At 48.5% G+C, this 8,307-nt stretch overlaps 1 pseudogene; it reads left to right on the top strand.

Annotated features, from left to right (window-relative positions):
* Nucleotides 1–738: 738 nt before the first annotated feature.
* Nucleotides 739–8,307, top strand: LOC109765580 (uncharacterized; annotated as a pseudogene).

The following is an 8,307-nucleotide window of genomic DNA, read 5'->3' as shown; positions in this document are numbered from 1 at the left end:
CTGCATCACAGGTGTCGAGCATACCTGGTTCAAATCGATTTTTCTTAAAAAGGAAATCGAAATTTATACTCTAATCTGTGCTTACATGGAGCCTTAGCTTCTAGCCATGCAGGTGTTACGTTAGACGCCGAGAGAAGCTTGACAGCAGAAGCACCCGAGCGAGCACGCCCCGATTGACCCCATGCAATGCATGCGTGGACCGCGGTGGCGCCTCCGGAGTCAGTCACCTCAACCGCGACTAGTAGCAGCACCCAAATCTGCCGACGGATTATTGGCCTGATGGACTGGAGGTCGAGCGTCGTTCGTCCACGTACGAAGCAGCGCGGATCCCGGCGGCACATACGTCTCTCCTTCGAGGGTGGCCCGTGGACATCACGCAGCTGCATTCCAGCGTACCCCGGAGACCGGGCTACAGCGACTCGATCGGGCCAAGTGGGAGACAGGCACGGCTAGCAAGTAGCAACCAACCAACCAACCTCCCCAACTAGACTCATCGGCCGTGCCGCGCGTGGCGGCAGCAACGACGGCCCGCCCCGCCCGCCCCGCATTGAGGGCTGGTTGGACCGTCGTTGGTCTGCACGCTGTAGCTAAACTGATCGACGTACGTCAGTGAAGACGCGCGGTTAATCAAATCGACGGCACCGCGCGACGGCGACGGCCGCCGGCCGCGGCGAGCCGGGCGGGCCGGGCGGGTTGACCGTCGGGAGTGGGTGATGCGTGGTTAAAAATATACTCCGATGTAGCACGCGCGGTGTGTGGGGTGGGGACATAGGCGGCGATTTTATCTCAACTCTGAAGTCAAGGGGAGGGAGTCATATGCTAAACTGCTGCTAATATCTGGTTTGTTGTTGGTTGTTGCGAGTGATTAGGTAAGATCGTTTCGTTTGTACGTATGTTGCGTGAACTACTTCATCACGTACTCGTCTCACGTAAAAAGGCAAAACGAGAAGCCACATTGCCCATTGCCTCCTGCAGATTCTTATAACTCAGTTACTGCCAAAAAAAAGGGATTCTTATAAGTCAGACTGAGAGGGCCGAGCGACAGAGACAAGCGAAGGTGGAGGAAGTTTACTCAGGAAGCCCAACTCAATAATCACGTCCCCCGGGAAAAAGAAGAAAAAAAAACTCAATAATCACGACACTTGCACATTCGTGGGCTAAAACAACAAATCTTGCACATTCGCGGGCTCAAAGCGATGGCTTCCAAGGCCCAGCAACCAGCATTTTGCCCACGCCGCACCCACGCGTGCCGGCGTGCTGCGGAGGCACCCTTCACCTTCACCGGCGTCTCCTTCGTCCCCACCGCGCCCAGAAGCGCAAAACCCCCAAATCCTCGAACCCTACCACGGACCCCACCACCCAGGCCCTCCACCAAGCCTCCGCTCCGCCACCGCCGCCCTCCGGCCTCTGCACCGCCTCGCTCCGACGGCACCGAGGTGAGCTCTCCGAGAAACCCGCATTGCGCACCCACGCGCCGTTTTTCCTCGCCGAGCAGTTCGTTCGCACGGCGTGCTAGAACAACCCTAGCTAACTCTCCCTTCCGCCATGGACTGGTCTCACCTTTCGGCGCGTGCGTGTGCCTGGTGTCTGCAGCAGCGCGATGGAGCTCACGAAGCAGGGGCGGGCGCCACAGCCGCAATTGCCTTCGGCTGCGCACCGGTCCGCGCAGGTCCCGTACCCCGCTGGCAACTGGGGCGCGCGGGCGCCGGCCAGCTCCTACTTGATCGTGCCCATGAGCCAGCACCCTGCGCAGGTTGGCGTGCCCAGGCCCAGCGCGGACCTCACCGGGGCGAGGCCTTTGAGCAGGGTGTCGTTGAGTCCGCCACAACATGTGCTGCGTGTTCAAGCGGGTCATCCGGGGATGGTTGCGCCGCCGCCGCCCTCGGTGGTCAAGAAGATGGCGATGTCGCCGAAGGTCCAGATGCTCAAGTCGCCACCATCGCAGTTGTCTGCTGGCAAGCGTTCTGTTCAGAAGGAACTGCCGCCGAAGGCTCATCCGCAGTTGTCTGAGTCTGTGAGATCGAAATTCAGGGAGGCTCTGGCTGCTGCCTTGAGTACAGATTCTGACCAGCAATCTTCTGGAAATGTGTCACTTGTGGGATCAGCTGGTGACAACAGGCAGGCAGACGGTGGTACAATGCAAGGAATCACAGCCGTATTCCAGGTTGCAGGTAAAGATGATGATGATAATGTCACAAAGGTTGCTGCTATCAGAAGTGAACACGGTGGCATGTTATGTATGCAGCTACAAACAGAACATGTTCCCTTGGGAAACAAAGTATTGGGCAATAGTGCTGTTTCTTTAGATGATCTTTTGCAAGGTGATGGGGTTTGCTGGACTCCCCACATTGTTCTTGGAGCTTCTGAATCCATGTCACAACCAAATCCAAAAAGGGCCAGGATGTCTGATGTTCAAACTGGAGTTAATTTATCTCAAATTGGCCCGGAGTCTAAAAGAGGAACTACCATGGATGAGGTAATAGAAGAAAAGAAGGTCAGGATTCACAAGGCCCAAAGGTTAGCATTCATAAATCATAATTGAAGAGGAGCTGTTCAAATTATTTGAGGGAGTTAATAAGAAATACAAGGAGAAAGGTAGATCACTTGTGTTTAATCTGAAAGATAAAAACAATCCTGGGCTGAGGAAACGAGTCTTGTCTGGAGAAATAACACCTAAATGCCTATGTGCGATGACCATTGAAGAACTTGCTTCAAAGGAGCTTTCAGAGTGGCGGATGGCTAAAGCTGAAGAGCTTGCAAAAATGGTTGTTCTTCCTGGTAGAGAAGTGGACGTTAGACGCTTGGTGAGGAAAACACACAAGGGAGAATTTCAAGTTGAGGTGGAAGAAACTGATGTTTTTCCGGTAGAAGTTGGGCTTGGTGGTGATTCACTTTCTTATGTTCCATCAGAACCTGTTGCAGTTAAGACCAAATCTGACGATAAAGCAAGTGTACCCTGGGTGACCAAGGAATCGGACAACAGTGTGCAAGATGTAGTTGGGACATGGAACAGCAACACATCAAGCAATTTAGAATATCCAGCAAATGAGAAAAATGATCTCATGCTAGAACCAATGGTTGATGACTTGAAGGTTATGGAGAATCTTCCGCTGATCATTTCACTGGATGAATTCATGCAGGTCCTTGATTCAGGACCACATTCTAAAGATCAGTCCATTGGAGCCCTGCAAGATGATCCTAATACTAACAAAGCTGACAAAGCTAAGTCAGCAAATGTTCCCATAACCATAGACAAGGCCGCCGTATCAGAATTCCAATTTCATTCTGATGTGCCGTCTCAAAGAGGTTATTGTGAATCCAAGTTAGAATCACCCATAAACAAATCAGTTCCAGTTTTGGATCCAGTTGAAGAACCAAAGGGAGGTGTGTTAGTCAAATCCCCCCCTGAAGTGGTGGATGCTGAAAAATCAGATACTGTTAACGTCTCGATTCCTGAATCTACTATGCAGTGTAAGATAACTCCTGATGCTGTGCTGACACATGACATCATATGGGAGGGAACAATTGAGCTTAGTTTGTCTTCACTCACAAATATTGTTGCTATCTTCAAAAGGTTTGTTTCATCTACCTTGCTTATGATACTCATGCATGATTAACCTTTCTTTGAGATGCCCAGTTAACTACAAGAAGTACTTTCATTTGTAATTTCAACAATTTTAACGAATTTTAACGAACAACAGACAATTTCATTATGTAGATCATCACATGTCCTAGCGTGCATCTCAATGTTTTGGCGGCATCCTTATTTCACTGTCATGTTGCTTCTCTTTTGCAGTGGTAAAAAGCCATCTACAAATGAGTGGCGCCGCTTTCTTGAAATCAAGGGAAGAGTGAGCCTCAGTGCTTTTGAAGAATTTCTTGAACAGCTTCCTAAATCCAGGAGCCGTACCATAACGGTAACTATTATTTCTGTGTGTGGTTTCATATATGCTATTGTTGGTTTGATGACTAAGTTGTTAATTAAAATTGGCAATTGGATTATACCCTTTCTGTTACTGGCATATACACATTCTTGCACTTGTTGCCTTGCAAACAGGTGTGTTTGTCGCTTTGACAGGATAATAATTGATTGTAAGGACCCAGCGAAAACATGTGCTCTTGAGTGTGTTTCGTTGTGGTTACATCATAGCTGCATAAACTGAATTTTCTGTATCATGTGAACTCACAGTGTACCCGTTCACAGTCTAGGCCCTGGGATGCCATAAAATGGAAGATTAAATGCCACCGTTAGTTAGTGCATTTGAAGCTAACGTGGCAGACCGTGATATGAGCCTGTGGTCTAGTGGTGGGAGCGAGATTGTTCGTTCCAACCCACCTGGGTTCAGACCTTAGAATTGACAGGGTGTGCCATATTTATTCAGGGTGCATCCTCATGTTATATCGGATAGCGCATGCCAGCATGTGTGGGAGACCCACACTTGTGCGTAGGTGTGGTGGTGTGAAACTGTGAATGTTTGTGTGCGTATATCTTGTACCCTCACAAAAAAAATATCATATACTACTAGGAAGCGCTTTCATGATCCATGTAGGGATTTTTTTTCTCAACATATGTTGCAGTTGCAGTATTGTCTGGTACTGCGAATTTCATAATCTTTTCATATGATAAGCCGTGGACTTCATAGTGTACACAACTGAGTTTCCTGCAACAGATCAATAGAAGCAAGCCATGGATAGACCTAGTCACCTAGTCATCGTATAGTTAGTTAATAGTTTGATACTTCTACATTGTGACATTTGGTACATTTACTGTTAGATCAGTGCTATATTGAACCATTTACTTTACCTGTGTACGGTTAACAAAGGTGCAGATAGATTTTTATATAGTAAAACAAATAGATTTCTTTGAGCTTTGACATACTGAACTTAAGCATCTTCTTACGATACTGTTAGGGTGCTCTTACCAACAGTATGATATTGCAAAGCGACCGGGAGAATAAACATTGGACAAGAAAAGAAAGGAAAGGGAAGGCCCTGATAAGAATATTTATGCATGTTTAGCATTACTCTTGAAGTGTATCGTGGTGCATGCAATGTGATCTTGCGCTCTTCCAATATGATAGTTTATCATGGCAACTGCAACTGCACGCAGGACCGCGTATTTGAATTATAATTCTATTGCGTGAGGCAAACTCGTGCTTTCACAGGCTTTTCTGTGATCGCTCCCAAATCCCGTCAGATTTGATATTTGTGTTAGTTTACACCACATGCAACATAATTATTCATCATAATATCATGATTTTCTCTTAGTGAACAACTGAACATACTTAAGCACTAAATTGAAAATCTCACTGAACCTTGTTGAGGCTGTTACCACCCTCCTGGAATCTGTATGCTCATATTATCATCCATATTTTGTGTGAATTTGAATAACAAATAAACTACTGGTACTATTTAGACTTTTGGCAGACTGCCCTGTTCACATTGTACTGAATTCAAATATCGAATATTTCGGGTAACCTGTACCTATTTCACACCTTTCTGGCTACTCTTGAGTTTTGCTCCTGACAATATTGTTTTTTCTTACATTGAGTATCTGTCACTTGTTTTACAGATAACTGAGTTACGTTGGAAGGCTGGGCATCTCGAACCTCGAGTACCACGGCGCGGTGCTGCGCACTCGCTGGCTCTGGCAGCAGGCCAAGTTTCCAGACAAGCCATGGACAGGGCTGCCTTTCCCATCGGATAAGCTATCCTACAGCATCTTCATTGCGAGCACGGTGATCACCATTGGATCGGGAGCCACCATCTCATTCTGGCATAGTCATTGGTGGCAGGGTACACCGCTGAGAGAACTTTTCCCCCAGCTGTACTCACATAGCAGAGGGCACAATCTATCGCTGATGACGGCGCTTGCTGACCGGAAGTGGATCACATGCATCAAGGAAAATCCGACCGCTCAAGTCTTGGCTGACTATGTGCGCGTCTGGAATATCACGGCACAAGTAAACCTCTCCCCAACTCAACCTGACGACATCCGGTGGAAGTGGACGGCTGATGGGCAATACTCGGCCCGGACGGCCTATCAAATGCTGTTTCAAGGGAGAATCAGAACCAACCACAATATGCTAATCTGGTCGTCGCGGACGCCTCCCAAGTGCCAAATGCACGCTTGGCTTGCAATCCAAGGGCGTTGCAATACAGCAGATCAGCTCGCGAAGAAGAACTGGCCTCACACCCCAACCTGCACTTTGTGCCAGCTGCAACCAGAGACTGCCCTACACCTTTTTGCTCAATGCCAGTACACCCGCTTGCTATGGCAGATGATCTTACAGCGGTTCCATGCACAAATCACCCCGCCAAGAGCCGACGAGCCCTCCCTTGAAGATTGGTGGTACAGCTCAGTTCGAAGCCTCTCGAAGCAGGAAAGAATGAAGGTCAACTGCCTCGTCATTTGCGCCTGGTGGCACGTTTGGAAGGAGAGAAACGCCAGGATTTTTGAGCACCGAGCCTCGGCGATCACTGAGGTCTGCTCCCTGATCAACGAGGAGCTCCGACTATGGTGCACGGCCGGCCTCGTCAGAGCGATGTGGATGCCGCCGGACTAGCTATGGCGCTACCGTAGCTTAGCCGGCCCTAGGCCAGCTAACTCCTCTAACCTTTCAGTTGTATATATCTAATTCCTAACGCTTCTGGACCTTGTAACACGGCCGTCTTGGCCTTTCTCTTATTGGAATGAAATCAGCACTAAGGCTGTTTTTCGTCAAAAAAAAAGTTACGTTGGAAGGAGGGCTCTCTTGAGAGTGGTCGACATCATCTCTTAAAGGTTCCCCTACTATCTCTCAAGTATTTGCTCTTGAGTCAAAGCTTAGCATTGTCACACAGCTCCTGATTTGCTAACAATCTACCGTTCTTCTGCAGACTATTGACTCATATATAGCAGATGAGAGAGTAGGGCTAGTGAAGCCTTCTGAAGGGGTGGAGTTGTACTTCTGTCCTTCTCAAGGGAAGGCAGCTCAGATGCTTGCTGACCACCTGCCAAAGGAGCACTCGGGTAGTTTTACTGTGCCTGGAACATCTATCATCGGAGTCGTCGTGTGGCGAAGACCCCATGCCTCATCTAGGGTGCCCAACAGGCAAGATGACTCCAAGAGGCAGGCTGCCACTTCTGGTTCAGCTATGCCCATGATCTCCCAGCCATCATCTCGCTCTTCCAATGCTTCTCATCAGGAAGTTGTAACCGCCGATGTTCCTCCTGGCTTTGGTTCTGGTGTTGTTAGGGATGATGATGACCTACCTGAATACAATTTCGTTAGCGTCTCAAACTCGGCTGCCAATGTGACAGTGCCACAGAGTTACAGGAGCCATCAGCATCTACCGCACACTTCTCCCCGAACAGACCGAGTGAGAGAATTGATTCGCAAGTATGGTAACAGATCTGCTGCAGCCCAGCCCTTGAACACCGATGGCGACGACGACGACTTACCAGAATGGGATCCGTGTTCTCAAGGTAACCTCCAGCAGGCGCGGATTCCACAGCCACATTACCCTTATCAACATCATGAGCAGCTGCAGTACCATTCCTTGCTTCCGCAATCGCAAAGCTCACTGTCCCAGGCATACCCCCAGCAGCACCAGCATGTTGCCATGCCCGTGCATGCTCAGTCGCTGACCTACAGCCACCCAATGCAGCCTGCTCAGCAATCCTACTTCGGTGTACCAGACGATGGCAGTGGGTCCTACGTCAGAGGTAAAACCCATGGCACCGGGAAGGCTGGAGCCAATGGATGATGGCATGTAGTCCACCGTAGTTTTGTGCGATCTCTGCAAAGCATTCGTTCTAATGGTTTGCAAGGATCCTGCGTAGTTACCGTGTCTGTGTTTCGTCCACCTATCGTAAGTGTCTGCTCAATGCTCATTATGATGGTGTGAGAATCATCTTGATGGTACGGTCTCGTATCTTATTTGCTACTAGTGATTCCTGTGCTATCATTCTGATGTTAATATGAATGCCTTTTAAAATGAGTATAGTAATCAGTACAAGAGCTCCCCTGCTTTCCTTTTTCACTAGAATTGATCAACAGATAGACAGAGTGTGTATGGATGAAGCTCAGAAAGATCTTGCTTCGTTTCCTCCTGAGCAACTCCTTGCGGAGTCCGACCCTCCATGATTGTCAGTTTGTCAATTATTGTGTGGTATCTATTTTGGCTTCATGCCATAGCCCGTCGTGGCTTGTATCGAACCTTTTTATCTTTATTTGCTGTATTTGCGACTTCGGTTTGTAAACGCTATAAGGCCTTCAGTTCGCTGGGCAAGTGCATCTTAAAAAAAAAACTCCTGAAAACCAA

This window comes from Aegilops tauschii, chromosome 7, assembly GCF_002575655.3.
Source record: "Aegilops tauschii subsp. strangulata cultivar AL8/78 chromosome 7, Aet v6.0, whole genome shotgun sequence".
NCBI lineage: Eukaryota > Viridiplantae > Streptophyta > Magnoliopsida > Poales > Poaceae > Aegilops > Aegilops tauschii.
Note: the sequence above shows the minus strand (reverse complement) of the source record. Positions and strands in the feature narration are given on the sequence as shown.